Genomic DNA, 16,136 nt, shown 5'->3' with positions numbered 1-16,136 from the left:
AACGGTGATTACTCTTGGCTATGACGCCTTCATTCCAATCCACAAATAGCCTCCTGACATTAACTGTCTACACTCATGAACAAAGAATGACATTTGACTGAGATAACAGTGGGCTGCTGTACCCAAGGAATGAAGTTCCAGTATGAGTCAGTCTTTGAAGCAGAAACTGAGAAAAGCAGACAAAAATGCCCAAACAAGACAACTATCTAATTTTAAGTAACAGGAGTCGGGGTGCAGACGCATTGTGAAATCATACTTCATGATCCGAGCAGGTTACAGACCAATTGCCAGACTAAAATCCACAAACAACAGCCTGTCACAGGACTGGACGTTGTGTGCCATCTGAAACAGAGGCAGGAAATACTGCAAATACACAAGTCTCTCAGTAGACAAAAAAGGCAAGAAAGATGGGTTAGTGTTTCAGAGCTTTTTTAACAAAACGATAACAATTGGCTTCTTTTCCCCCACCTCACTTTTGGCATTTCATTTGATTTTTCCATATTTGCAATTTTTCTTCTCTTTGTTTATGTGCAAAGGCCATTTTCTTGTTCCTTTATTTGCTACTGATGATAAATTTGGATCAACCCTGGTTAACTTAAAAATGCAGGAGGGCATGCCAGGAGCAGCCCAAGTAATGCCTAAAAATGAGACATCAACCTGGTGAAGTGACACAGGATTACTTGCATGCCAAACAGCGGAAGCTAAATGAGCCCAAGATCTGCAAGATATCCAGTTGTGAAAGGTAGTGAGCAATTAACTAACAGGAGAATGAAGCTCCATCATCCTCAATGATGGGGGAATGCAGCACAAACAAGGCTGAAGAATTTACAGCCAACTTCAGCCAAAAGTGCTGAGTAGATTATCTATCTCTGCCTCCCCAAGGTCCCCAGCACTACAGATGCCACTCTTCAGCCTATTCAATTCACTCCACATGAAATCAAGAAACAGCTGAAAGCAATGGATACTTCCAAGATTATGGGCCCAGACAGCATTCCAGCAGTAGTACTTTGGCCCAAAAACTATCCGTGCCCTAAGCCAAGCTGCCATGGCACTGGCATCTACCGAATGACAGAAAGTTGCCCAGCTACATCCTATACACAAGCAGCAAGATGAATTCAACCTGGCCGATTATCACTCTGTCACGCAGCACTTGCTTAGCCGCTCAATGATGCTCAGTTTGGGTTCTGCCAGGGTCACTCAGCTCTTGACTGCATTAAGACTTTGGTCCAATCATGGATAAAAGAGCTGAATGCTAAAAGGAGAGGTGTGAGTGACTGACCTTGACATCAAGGCAGATTGGACTCAGTATGACATCAAAGGTGCTGAACAAAATTGCAGTCAGAAGCTGGGAGAAACCCTCCGCTGGTTGGAGTCATACCTAGCACAAAGGAAGATGGCTGTGGTTGTTGGAGGTCAATCATCTCGGGTCAAAGATATCACTGCAGAAGTTCCTCAAGGTACTGTCCGAAGTCCAACTATCTTCAGCTGCTTCATCAATGACTGTCTTTCCATCATAGGATAACAAGTGGGGGTGTTTGCTGATGACTGCACAACTTTCAGCACCATTCGTAACTCCTCAGATATTGAAGCAGTCCATGCCCAAATGCAGCAAGATTTGGACAATACCCAAGCTTGGCCTGACAAGTACATTCGTGCTACACAAGTGCCAGGCAATGACAAATCTGCAACGAGAGAATCTAGCCACTGACCCTTGACATTAAATGGCATTACCATCGCCGAATCCCCGAACATCCTGGAGGTTACCATTAACCCAAAAATGAACTGGGATCAGTCATATAAATATTGGGCTAGAAGAACAACTAAATGGCTGGGAATTCAGCAGGGATTAACTCACCTCGCAACTCCCCGAAGCTTGCATACCAAATACAAGGCACAAGTCAGGAGTATGGTGGAATATTCTCCACTTGCCTGGATGAGTGCAGCTCCAACAACATATGAAGCTTGACAAAATCTAGGGCAAAGCAGCCTGCTTGATTAGCACTCCATTCAACAAATATTAGCCTAGCTAGTGATGCCACATCATGTGAAAGAATTAAACCAGAAGACTCAAATGATTGAGAGATCAAGAGGTGAAAATTATTTTTTTTAAAACCTCGTGTATTCAGGAAGGGGAGGTTCCCTTTGGGAAATGAGTGACCTTGTGGATGGGTGAAATACAGTATCATGATACGTGTAAGAGATTTTTGACAAGACTTGAGTTTTAATAAGTCAAACAGCCTTTTCCGGTCTTCAGTTTTATTCTTAAAATGCCCTTAAAAGGGCAGATAGGAAACATTTGATTGAATGAGCAAAAATTACTAAATTGATAGTGCTATTTAAATGTCTCTGACCTAACAGTAAAGCACAGGAACGTATTGTTAAACGATATACACAGCAGTCGGAAATAGTTGACTCTCTGGTCCAACTTCGGCTCAAATTTGATAAACATTCAAGCAAGTGGAGACAACTTACATTTTTCCACAACTCAAAGAAACAGGATGGGTTCAAATCAAGGCCAAGGGACCAAAGTCACCTCTCCAACATGGAGAGCACATTAATTCCTCTCAAAACTGACTTCTGTTGAGCATAAGGCCACAGTACAAACGACCTGCAACTAATAGTCTGACTCATTTTTCAACCTGACAAACAACCTTCCTTCCATTCTCTTTTCATTTTGTCTGTTATTTTTTTTAAAATGCAGCACGCATCTCCGGGGGAGTAATTCCCAACAGAATGTAAACATTCCTAAGTCATCAAAGTAACATTGGCACAAGTACAGCAGGTCAGCTGTCCGCATTTCTGCCTTCTTGCAGAAGAGCAAAATCTTCTCCTCGGACTGCTACCAAATGACCAGAGATCAAAAACCCACAAGGTGATCCATCATAGCCATAAACTCATGTCCACAGCATAAATTAAAAGGTTTGTTTCAAATTGATGTAACAATCATGCATAGCTACAGCACCTTTCATGAACTCAAGGCATCCCCAAGTACTTGCAAAACAAAGAACTTCTGAAATGAAGTCACTGTTATAACAGAGGGCACAGCTTACTAAACTGAGAGTTGTGACCCTCAGTGGGGTCAGCGATGACCATTGCGGGCTTGAACTGATTGGAGATATCTGCGAGGCCTTTTCAACTGTTCATTTTCCCTGCACTGGTGGACCTGGTTATTGCTGCAAAAAGCCTGTGAAAAGGGAGGCTTTTTTTGCAAAAGCCCTGCCTTAACTCCCCCAACACTCAATTCCTATTTCCCAAGCCCCTGGTCAAGACATAACTGCCCAATCCCCAATTCTAAGATCTTGTAGCTCCTACAGTTTCTCTCGGGGGCACGAGGTCTGAGGCATTAATATGGGGTCGCACATGGAAAACAAAATTGGAAATCACTGATATGGGGAAACATAGCAACTGGTGTATATACAGTAATGAAATAAATGATCAGATACTCAGTTCGAATGATTTTGTTTGAGATATAAATATTGGCCAAGGCAATGGGAGAATTCCCCTCTTTTCTGTTAAGCACACCCATGAGAGCAAATGTGCTGTCAGGGACAAAGATTTTTGAATCAAACAGCTCGTCTGGGTTGTGTGTTAAAGTGGACCCTGGACATAACTTTGACTCAAAGGAAAGAACGTGACTGGAAGCAAGGCTGATATCAGATGCAGTCAAAATTCAAATATTCAATTGATCAACATCTATAAACAGGTTTGCTGGAAATATTTATTCTAATCCAAACCAATCAATTGCAGGACACAGCTGAACTTTAAATACACTGGATTTTCAAATGATCAAGTGGAAATCTTTGTGCTTTAGATATCTTACTAAGCTCCAACCTTTAAATTTTCTTAGACCAGATTAGTTTCAGAATTGCAAATGTATAATGCAAACTGGTCTGCAATCCCCAAAGGCAATGCAATTTAAAATCTTCAAAAGCAAAATATGTGTTAATCTTCTAAATTTATACAAGCAGTTCAAGGTTTGCTGCTGCCTTTCACAATGATTAAAATCACTATATTTTCTCCCTAATAGAAAACGCCTGGTACCAAGTATTATTTTGCACATCGCAATGTACATTGGCGTAGGACCCAGCTCAAATATGGCCAATTTTTTTCAATTTAATAAGCAGCTAATTAGATTCCCATTTATTCGGTTTACTTCAAGCAATCATTCCAATTTTTTTTTGAACTGGTCAGTGATTTTTCAGGAAAAAATGGTTAGGACAAAACAAAATCACCTTTCTTTCAGTCCTGCTCATCTCTGAAAGAATACTGAAGCCCAAATCAGAACAGAAACAATAACCTTTTCCATACCAACTGCATATGGTGCACAATTCCAGGCTTCAGGACAGACAGCTAATACACCAGGGGGTGAAAACCTTCAATGTCATTTACATAGATCTCTTTGAATGCAGAATAAATTGTTCAACTCACAATTTATAAATTCGTAACATTACTCAAAAATGCTTTCAATCTGACGACTGATTTTCTGATATGCCCTTGTTACACATACAAGCTCTCGGGGTATGCACTACACGCTAATTATAGACTCTATTCATATCTCAATATCTTTCACATTGTGGCCAAAATAAATCTAATGGTATTGGAAATAGTTTGCACACACTAGGGTATGTTTGCTGTGCGATTGGGGCAAAGGTGGAGATCCTTCAGCTAAATATTTCAGCTATGCAAGCAAATCAGCCACAGATCACAGCAAACAGTGACTTAATAGGTCCAGGACACTAAGCATGTCCATGGAAAAAACTTCCTTGATTAATGCCATATGACAGCTTCAGCAAGAATTGCAATCCACCACAGGAAGCAAAAGGATTGAAAACACTATGAAAAACTAGAAAAAGGATTTTTGAGTTGAGAGGAGGCAACAAAGAAGCAACTGTTGCAAATCCACCAAGAAGCAAAATAAATATTTTACACAATCCTGAGGTGGCGGTTTTGGGGAGGGAGAAAAGTGACTCAAGTTGTGTGAAGTGGTAAGCATGTAATAGTAAAATCGCATCTATCAGTAAGTAGAGCAACATTATTTTTTCCAATAACGTAAATTTGCTGTTTTACAATCACATGCAACTGCTGCCAATCTGGCTGCAGATCTTAAACATCGGAGGCTGATGCCAACGGCATACTAACACTAAAGATTGCCTATTTTGAATTGAATATGGATTTCAAATTAAATCACAACTCTTACTGTCACTATTGGCAAATATAACAAATGAGTTCTTTCACAATACAAAAAAAAATCAAAATCCAAACTTACACTCCTGTTAATGACCCAAAAGCAAAAGATACCAGTGATATGCAACCACAGCCATTTTTTTGTTCAACTCAGCAATATCTCACCTCGAGACTGAACTGACATGTCATTTGTGTATGGTTCACAGTATTTCAGTTATCTTTCCGAGCAGCAATTCCTGCAGCTAGGGCTTTGAAGCTTAAAAACAAATTTGAAGCATTGCTGTCATCATCACATCGTGAACACAAGTCCAATATCACACCATGGCTTGACTAACAGCTTGCTTTATGATTTAGTTCAAATCCAACCGTGTCCACCACCTGCCCCTATCCCCCCCGACCCCACTTAACGTAGAGCTAAAACTGATCATTGAGCCAGTACTTTTTCCGAGAAGCATTGACTAGCACAAAACAATTGTCTTATTTGCAACTATGTTTAATGCTACGCAGTTTATGTTGTGTAAAAAGGAACACATTTGTTCATCCCACAATATTAGATTTCTCAACTATGCGCTTGCCTATCCAAGCCATTCATCCCAAAGTTGAACGCACAGCACAATTTATAGGTGATTCCAATCCTTCAACTGAACTTTATGAAATGTGAAAACCTCAAAACCTATTAACACAAATCTACAAATAAACAGACCAAACCGCAACATGAAAAACACATACGCAGGTTACACTGTCAGGGGTTAACTTTCAAAACATTTCAGGATCCCCATTCTAAACGATACAAAGACACTGGAACTTTATCACAACAATGGCACAAGATAGCTGTGATTAGACAAATCGATTAAAGAAGTTGGAGAGACCATCATAAGAAATGGCCCCAGACAAGAGCTATCACACAAACATAACAGCAAAGGAGAAATGAACTTATTACATGATCAGCCTGGGAGCAGAGATATCTCAGTTGAATGGGGTCCATTGTTGCTGCTGTTTCCACAACAGAAATGAATGGGGTCTGGGCCAAGGCATGAAACAGACAAGAGAGATTAAAAAGGTGAGAAGCACTGATCATCTGGCAGAATGGTTTCAGGAAACAGATCCTATAACTTTAGGAAATGTGCTCTGATATTTTCAATAAGATTTGTAATAAAATGGCCAAGACCAGAGGGTCTGGCAATCAAGGAGGGGGGTCAGGAACAGTCAACCTGATTCATAGACCTACAACTTTCACTGGCAGGACCAACCATGTGGGGAGTTGCAAGTTATCAGCCAAATCCCAGGGACATTGGGCTGAAGTTTAAAGATAATTAAGGAGCAAAACCCAAACCTTGATGGGTTTGGGTTGAATTGAGTAAGGTTTGGGCAGAGGTTTGCGTTTGATTTTCAACAGAGGCTTTTAATAAGTCTTTTTTTTTGTGTTTATGGCAAGATGAGGTTAAATTGTGGAGGGATTTAAATCAGGCTACTCAGTTAAGCGTTGTGTAGTGTAATTTACACAAGTTTAGAGCTCTTGCATTGGGGCGTTAGGAGTGTTTCATTAAATAAGTTTGCGGTGAACCAAAACCCTCTGTCTGTGCAAGTTGATCCTTTATAAAATCCTAAAGTCAAGAACCACAAGTAAAGGGGAATGAGTGTATGAATCTCCTATAAAGAGCACCGAAGACTTCAACATTAAACACAACATTGTTCCCTTTTACTGATCCTTTCAGTTTTCTCTTCTAAATGCTGCAACTCATATTGAATGGTTTTTCTATTGGCATCAACAGCCATCTAGCACTTCATCCAAGTAAGAACTCTTCTTGCTTTAATTCAGATCGAGTGTTAGCAAGTGATTTGACCACAAGGGGACATGTCAGCAGAGCCTCAATTTCCTCAGCCAACATTCTGATCTGTTATTTCTAAGAAGGACCAACGACAGAATGATCCTGTCCAACCTCTTACCCCCACAAATATCATCTCCCACCCACCTACAGCCTGGGATGCTGAAGCGAATTACCTCTGCCACTGTAATTAGACAGAGGTAATCTTTTTGCCTGTTTAATTCTTTTCATTTGTAAAAAATAAATCGCAAAAACTAATGGCCTGATTCCAACAAAATCTGGTACTCAGAAAGGACATGGTCCAAGGAGGAACTGGGTTCCATTTGAGAACACAAAACTTGACTATTGCTGAAAAGGAAACACTTTGTCAAAGCTTTTCATCCTACACTATTCAGGACATTCTAAAGAATGCACTGCAAAGGAAATCAACACATTTACACATTAAGGGAGTGCCGAATGGGTTGGCAAGAGGACTCAGTAGTTAACCTTGTCATATAGAATGCACCCAATTAGTGATGACTGACAGTTCAGTATAAATTTGTTGATTTCCCTTGTATTGCATTGCAAACGCCCGAATGAGTGCAAGACAAAAAGCTGTGACATTAAAGTTTATTTTTTTAAGCAACTCTGAAGAACTGATTAGTTCCTGGCAAAGATATGGATCGAGAACCTGGAATTTTTTTTCAGGATCTGTTAATATTGGGAGATGGGGAGAACCTTTTTTGAAAAAATCAGAGGGGCAGTTTTGGACATGACTCATTTCCACCCATCAGTTAACCAAATTCAGATTCACAAATTTGCCACCTTCATACTCAAAGATCCCAATTTCTCCAGTCGAGCCTCCTATTCACAAGTAAAACTCAGTTCACCCAAAATGGTAATGGCTGCAGCCGATTCCACAATAAGTCATAGAATCCCTACAGTGCGGAGAGGCCATTCAGTCCATCGATTCTGCATCAACTCTCAGATAGGGCATCTTACCCAGGCCCTATACCTGTAACCCCACATATTTACCCTACTAATCCTCTAACCTACATATCTTGGGACACTAAGGGGCAATTTAGCATGACCAATCTACCTAACTCGCACATCTTTGGGCTGTGGGAGGAAACCAGAGCACCCGGAGGAAACATACGCAGACACAGGGACAGCATGCAAACTCCACACAGACAGTCACCTCGGGCCTGAATCGACCCTGGGTCCCTGGCGCTGTGGTGCAATATTAACCACTGTGCCACCATGCTGCACTGACAGATGCTGTGCCACACTGACTGACTGGCCCATATTTGCTCCCAGTCTCAGCAACTCAAAGTTCTTGTTTTCCTGTTTAAATCTATTTATACTTTCTTTCCTCTTTTGGTGTCACACCGAGCTTCTCCCAAATTCTCCATTCCAAAGATTGCAGCCACTTGTGCATCTCTCCATTTACCCCTCCAGTGACGACCATGCCTTCACCTCCAGAATTCATATCTCTTTAACCACTTTTGGTCACCCTCCTAATAACAACAGCTTGCACTTATAGGTTTCTATACATGTAGTATTATATAATGCAACTTGTCCACACGAGCATATAAATTATCAGGGGTAAGCTCTTTGCCCCTCAAGTCTAATATGCCATTTGATAAGATCATGGTTGGTCTGATTGTGGCCTTTACTTTCCTGACTACCCCGATTCTCTGACTCCATGGTCAGTCAAAAATCGAATTCCGTCATAAAAATATTCAATAACCTTGCCTCTACTGGTAAGAGTGCCACAGAATCAATCCTCAGAAAAGATTTCTCATCTCCATCTTAAATGGGAGACCCATTTAAAAAAAATATATACTCTCTCTCGTACTAGTCTCTCCTATAAGGGGAATCATCATCTCAGCACATACCCTGTCAATTCCTCGCAGGATCAATAAGATAACTAACAGATACAGGCCTAGCCTTCCGAGCTTCTATCATAAGACAACCCTTTCATCCCAGGAAACAGCCAAGTGAACCTTCCCTTCGCTGCTTCAATGCTATTATAGCCTTTTTAAATAAGGAGACTAAAATTGACAGTACTCCAGCTGTAGTCTTTTCAAAGCCCTGTACAAGTGTAGCAAAACTTGATAAAATAAGACTTTTAAACTAAGTTAGCTTTTTCCTCCCTTTCTCTCTCCGAGTTGCACAGTCCCAGCAGAATTTCAATATTCCATTCATCATGCAAAATCTGAACAAGTCAGCAGGGTTGGCTGTTCCACTATAATGGATCTCAGCCACACAAGACACTTTCCCAATAATCAGATAGCTGAATGGGAATTTAAGTCAGATTGAACTTACCTTTTAAACCTTGATCAGAAAAGGTGCATGAAATGCATTTGGTCGGTCATGCCATCCAAAATTATTAGAATGGCTTTTGGATTATTTTAACATTATTTTCCAATCTCCATGTTTCTGGGCAGAAGCATGCCAAATTAAGATATTCAGTTTCCCTATTCTGAAATGACAGTTCGCCATTACTTCCAGTGCATTTCACACACAGCTTCTCAGATACATGCCCCTCTATTTTGCAACTCAAAGTCTCTTAACACTGTCCCGGTCATTGTTCCCTTCTTGTTCCTTTGGCCTGTAATTCATCATCTCAAAGTCTACATTGCAATTTCAGCTGTGTAATGATCGACTGCACAGCCATGCCTCAATGAAAATATTACTGGAGTCAGGAATATTTGAAATGCTATTGAATGAGTTTCAAAACAGATCTAGCTATAATCTTTGGTTGTTGGTCCACTCAAATACAGAATAGAAAACACCGATAATTAAAAGTACAGATTAATGCAAATTTTATCACCAGAAAAGCCCTTGCATTATGCTGTTGCTATCTAGAGGAGTATTGATCCAACATTTGGGAGCAGTAAGCCCCAGATCATGAGCAAGTGCAGACAAGCTGCAAACAGTCTGAAAGACATTGGCCACGCTAAATTCGACCTCCGTGTACCCCAACAGGCGCCAGTGTGGCGACTAGGATATTTTCACAGTAACTTAATTGCAGTCTTAATGTAAGCCTACTTGTGACACTAATAAACGGAAGCATGGGGAGATGGAAGAAGAGTTACAGTTCTGCCATTTGCTTTAATCTCTCCTGCTGTTCCTTCCTTTCCCCATTTTGTTCATCTTCCCCTCCCATCTGCCACTTCCTCTATTGAGTGGGAATTGCAGTGTGCCAAAGTAGACATAGCAGCCACCTCAATGGCCACAATACATGGGGCTTGTTGAGGTTAAATGTTGATGTGAAGGATTGTCAAAGTCATGCAGCTCTGAACCTTTCAAGGGTTTTTCTGTTCCACTCTCAGGCCATCAAACCACACAGTGCACATCCACATATGAAAATAAGAACACGACATATGAAAAGTTCTTAGAAAGCAACCGACTCAATAAAATGACAAAAGGAAAATAGCACAACAGGCTCAGTGACACAGCAAGTTGAACACACTGTTTTCAGCAAGTCTCTCTTCTACAATGCTTTGCCCCCTGGGATAAGCAGCATCCTGATCAGAACAGACACATGGGCTTGGTCCACCTGTAATTCTCTGCCTATTTACATGCAAAATGATTTAGGATGTTTAACAGTCATGATGCTGCCAGATGTAAATAAACAGATGTCAGTTTTTAAACCACAATTTTAAGTTGTAAATGTTACCTGAAACTACAGCTGACAACTCGTCTCCGTAAAAATTCACACAAAGCATGAAGAAACTGGAAACATCTGGACTATGAAATAGATATGGTTTAATCTATTAGCAGAGTTTAGATATTGCAAGTAAGAATACACAATAATCAGAGCTTGGTGAAAAAACAAGAATACAATTCTCCTACTCCCTCCAGATTGAGAGAGAAGATCATATGCATGCTGTTTACACATCTCTCCAAAACTCAACAACATTTCGTCCTTCCAGGACCATTTGAAACACCATCCTCAACCTTTGCCCTTTATGTTTCTTCTAATTCTAACCCCATTTCATCCATCTACCCCTTGAACGGAGGCCAATACCATAGAGAATACCTTTGAATGTTAAGGAACACCCCCAAGGCTCTTAGCAAATAGGCATATGGTAAATGCCCCACTGGTGACATGCTCAAAAAATTCAAATGACTTTTCCAGAATGCGAGTTGTCTCCACTGTCCCATACAATTTCTAGGTAACCTGGAATCATGGATTAATTTGAAATTAAATTCAGCATAGGAAATAGCAAGAGGAGGTCGAAAAGCCCCTCAAGCCTGCTCCACCATTGAATGAGATCATAACTGATTGACCTCAACTCCACTTGTGTCCATTTCCCATAACAGTGAAATCCCAAAGGTTCAAACATTGTCTCAGAAATGATTAACCCCAAAGATTCACAAACCTCGGAAGGAATTCAGCCTCATCCCCATCTTGAATGAGCAACCTCTTATTCTGAAACTTTATTTAAAAATTGTTTCACCAGATCTGGGCATCGTTGGCAAGGCCAGCATTTATGATGAGCAGCAGCAATGTAATTTCTTGCTGCTGTTGACAAAGCACTATGCTTTTTAATCTTTGTTTGAAGTTTCCTGTGTTAGGCCTGCTTCCAAACAAGCCAAGGGAGAGTTCGAATAGACACTAAACTGCAATTTTTATGCATCTAGAATTTCAATTAAGATCTGTGAGAGGCATGTGGCACAATAATATGCCATTTTAATGAGGAATAAACTGTTCAAAGCAACTCCCAGAGTGGTTCCAAATTCTGACTATTAAAATAAAGGCGGCAGTTAGAGACACATGTGGACTGCATCCAGAATAATTGCAACAAGACACTAAAGGAGAAGAAACTGGAAATAGTGGATTCAAAGTACATATTTATAGTTCACCTTCAACATCCAGCATTTATGTAGCATTTGATGCAGAATGGCTTCACTATATGGTAGGTTGCAGCATACCTTTGAAGCTTCAGAAAATCCTTCAACAAACAGCAGCCAACTTATACGCCAAGTATAGCAAGTGTCAAGCCAAACAGGATAAAGACACGTACATACTGATTTGGTTCCACTGGAAGATGCTGGAAAACTGTACATTGTTTATATGTGAAGATAGCAAAGTAGAACCTTTTTGGGGAGTAATATTTTTAGTGTTTTATTTGACTTTGACAAATCCAATTTGTTCCAGAAAAAGTGCCTCCACCCATCTAACTCACCCAGGAAACAAAAGATGTACGAAACATATATAAATTCTTTGGAAAAACTCAAGCTATTCCCTCCTCTAACAATCCATCACAGAAAAACATGACTGTCAATCTGTACTTGATAAAGTAATGCACACGGAACTCCGTAAAAACTTACGCACGTGCTTTCAAACCAATTGAAATTAAGCAGTTAACATAAAAATTATTCATTTGATTAACAAGACTTATTTTTAGATGTACACTCTCCAAATTTAAGGGGCTTTGACTGTCCACCAGTGTCCCGGCCTTGAGTTTCAGCATATGACAAGATTCCCACAAAAAGACTGCAGATTATGGCAATCCCCAAAGCCAAAAGTGATAAAGCATACACATGCCAGAGAGCTTCACCTGCTAGATAGTTTTCATTAACATACAACAATAAGAATGCCAATGGTCAGCATCAAAGATTTAACATGCATTTATTGTAAATTCTAGACATGGTTTCAACAAATGGTTCTTTTTTTGGATTTGATTTGTCACATGTATTGATATACAGTGAAAAGTACTGTTTCTTGTGCACTATATAGACAAAGCATACCGTTCTGAGAAGGAAAGGAGAGTGCAGAATGTAGTGTTACAGTCATCGCTTGAATGCAGAAAAAAATCAACTTAATGCAAGGTCGGTCCATTCAAAAGTCAAATGGCAGCAGGGGAGGTGGGATTCTTGAGTCAGTTGGTACGTGATCAGACTTGTACATATTTTTCCCCGATGGAAGGTCGAGGAAGAGAGTATGTCCGGGGTGAGTCCTTAATTATGCTGGCTATGTTGCCGAGGCAGCGGGAAGTGTAGACAGTGTCAATGGATAGGAGGCTGATTTATGAGCATAAGTGGTGACATTTGCTAATTGCGAATTATCCGGGGTGCATGGGGTCTTTAATTATGCTGGCTGCTTTTCCGAGGCAGCGGGAAGCATAGACAGAGTCAATGGGTCGGAGGTAGTTTTGAGTGACGGACTGAGCTTTTAAAGTTGTAAAACATCTGTTTGCCCCAAATAAAGTTCAATTAGGTTTCCCCATGGTATGATTGAATTCACAATGCTGCATTTCAACTTTTTTCTAAATGATGCTTTTAAAACTGGTATAATCCAATGAAACAGGGAAATTTATGGAGGGGGGGGGGGGGGGAGAGAGGAATTCATACATAAAATATGGGCTAAAATGCATTTTGCCACTGAAGAAAACAGGGTAGTCTCATATGTTGCAATCTACGATACTGTCCGTATGAATCCCTGACGAATGAGCTTCCTTCTATCCTCTGAATATCTAGAACAGAGAATGAACAAGCAGCTTCATCTTCAAACTGTCATTTCTCCCAATTCACATGCAGTGCTCACACGAAACCACAATTTTTCGCATTCCTCAGAAACAGCATGCAAACTAAATGTATTTGTAAAATGCATATAGGCACATGCACTTGTAGGTACATTCGCTGCAAACAGAAATGTGAATGTATTTTCCAGGGAAAACAAAAACTGTAAAACCAGGGATTAGATAATCTTGGCCTTGAATATGAAAAGATACTATTTCCAGATCTGCTCTTTTATTCATCAAAAGATATGGAAAAGGTTCAGTGAAAGGATTTTTCTTTTCATGGCTTGGCATTTATATTCTTTGAAGCATTTTAGCCTCGCAACACACCATGCTGCATTGTCCATGTACAGAAGCCAAAATCTAAGAAGGAAACCTGCTCGTTGTGCAGCTCTAGTGGCACCCAATTTACGCCACGATCCACTGTAATTAGTAATAATGGAGAGCCATAATTAGCACACGTTTACATGAATCGCAAGTACTGAAATATGCTTCAGGACACAGTTTGTAAAATCAGAGGTACAGAACAAAGTTGAAAATGCAAATTCAATATACATGGACATTTTATGAACTTGTTTGAATCCAATAAGGCTACAATTTACCCCACATTGTAATTCCAACATTACAAAAAATTGGCTGAAGTTGATGAACAATTTATAAAACCATTAAACTTGAGATCTTATCTGGACTACTGCAGTTGCATTTTAACGTGGAACAGATTTGCTCATTAAAACCAAACAATAAAGATGATATTATCATTTTGATTCAGAGGATTATGTAATATATACCTCATTTACATGGAAGACAAAATAGAAAACTGCAAACGGGCACAATGAAAACAATCCTTTAAATAGCACTTGCAGCAAGAGAAAAATGGCTGAAGGTGCTTTCAAGGGGTAAATTAACTATATGGGAAACTAGAAGTAGATTGTTAGGGATGATTAAGTGCTTGATCAAGAGGCTTCTTATTCACAGTACATTGGCACTGCTGGCAAGGTCAACATTTGATTTCCATCTTAGGTTACCATGAACAAGGTGGCAGTGGGCTACTGCAGCAGTTTTCTAAAATTGAATACCATGCCAGGACACTTCAGAAAGCAGTTATAATCAACATTGGCGATTCCCTAAAAAGATATTGGGGAACCGGTGGGACTTTAGTCCTATAAACAGGATGCAGGTTTGTAACAAGTAGTGAGAAAGAGGCAGAGGTTCTGAAAGGGGGAATTCCAGAGCAGATCATCAGAAACTGAAGGCAAATGGCACGGATAGAGCAAAGAGAGTGGAAAGGTCACTAAAAGCCAAAGTCACAGAGGACTCGAGGCCAGTCTCAGAGAGGTGGTGGATTTAGGTAGGCAACTCAAACCATGAACTCATTTAAACACAAGGCTGAGAATTTTTATTTTTAGATTTTAGTAATCAGGATCTGCTCAGTAAATACTTGTCTGAAAGGCAAACTTGATATGAGAAAGGATACAGCATGTTCATGGAGGAAAACATTGGAATAATTAAGTCTGAAACTTTCAGTTCCTTGAAAATTGGATGGCAGGCAAATAATCCAACAAAAGATTCAGTGCAGGGATCAATACAGGTGAATCATAGGTAGAGTTAGGTGCCAGTGTGGATGTGGAAGCAAATCATCATGACTTCAAAAGTCACCCAATGAGTGGATGACATTCACCACCATTAATTTATACATGTCTAACACACTGAAAGTCTTTGCATAAAACTAATTACCTATAACACCACAATGTGAAACTGACAGCTAATGCTCGAATGAAAGTATAATTACAGGAAAATCAAAAATTCTTATTGAGAAATGTTACCACAGGGTTAAAGGGAAAACAACTTATAATGAAAAGGATAGCCCTAACTTCATTGAGACAGATAGTTCCAGAGTGTATTGGAATTAATATTTATGTTGTACCATGAATCAGTTAACCGCAATGAACCAACCACAGCTTGGACTAATTTATCATTTTGGGCATTAAAGATGATATTTTCCTACCTACAAGATATGCAACATGGTCTACCAGAAGGCTACTGATATTCTGTACAGTTGGGTCATTGTCAAATGTAACAACATATCTTGTTTCTCTAAATTGCATGGCAAAGCCCCTCATGAGCTCGATTAGCACCTTCAAAACTTTGATCACATTTAATAAGAAACAAAACAAATTTGGGTGACTAACATGATACAAGTCGATCATTGATGTGATCTGTTGACTTATTTTCTCAGAAACGAGATCTGATTATGTAATATCCTGTCGAGCTGGGTTTAAAGTCAAGCCAACAAAGCAAATAAATGAGACTGCTTTTGGAATTCGTCTGCTTAAAACTTTTTAAACTCTTCGCCCCACTAAATAACAGGAGTTAAACTGACAAATGTAAACAATTTACATTTATAGTTTGACTACAGCTTGGGGGGGGGGGGGGGGGGGGGGGGGGGCTGTCCTCAGCATTCAAGATGTGGAGATGCCGGCGTTGGACTGTTAGAAACTTGCTGTCTGTGTCGATATGTGCGATCTTCTTGGAGATCCTCTCCACTTGGAGGATTCAAGACATCATTCAAGACAGTAAGATACCACCCACTCAGCATTCAAGACAGTAAGATACC

General features: G+C 40.0%; 1 protein-coding gene across 20 annotated transcripts in view; it reads right to left on the bottom strand.

The window, feature by feature from the left end:
• arvcfb (ARVCF delta catenin family member b) overlaps positions 1 to 16,136 on the bottom strand; it is a 322,152-nt gene that overhangs the window by 221,380 nt on the left and 84,636 nt on the right. For 4 of the 20 annotated variants that reach the window (XM_078227206.1, XM_078227208.1, XM_078227218.1 and 1 more), the window contains exon 3: positions 13,899 to 13,945. The exons of the other annotated variants lie outside the window; for them this stretch is intronic. The gene's annotated coding sequence lies outside the window, so the exon portion shown is untranslated. The remainder of the gene's footprint in view (positions 1 to 13,898; positions 13,946 to 16,136) is intronic. 20 annotated transcript variants of the gene reach the window in all.

The sequence above is a fragment of the Mustelus asterias genome, chromosome 13, assembly GCF_964213995.1.
Source record: "Mustelus asterias chromosome 13, sMusAst1.hap1.1, whole genome shotgun sequence".
Lineage (NCBI taxonomy): Eukaryota > Metazoa > Chordata > Chondrichthyes > Carcharhiniformes > Triakidae > Mustelus > Mustelus asterias.
The sequence above is the reverse complement of the archived record's forward strand: the minus strand, read 5'-3'. Positions and strand labels throughout refer to the sequence as shown.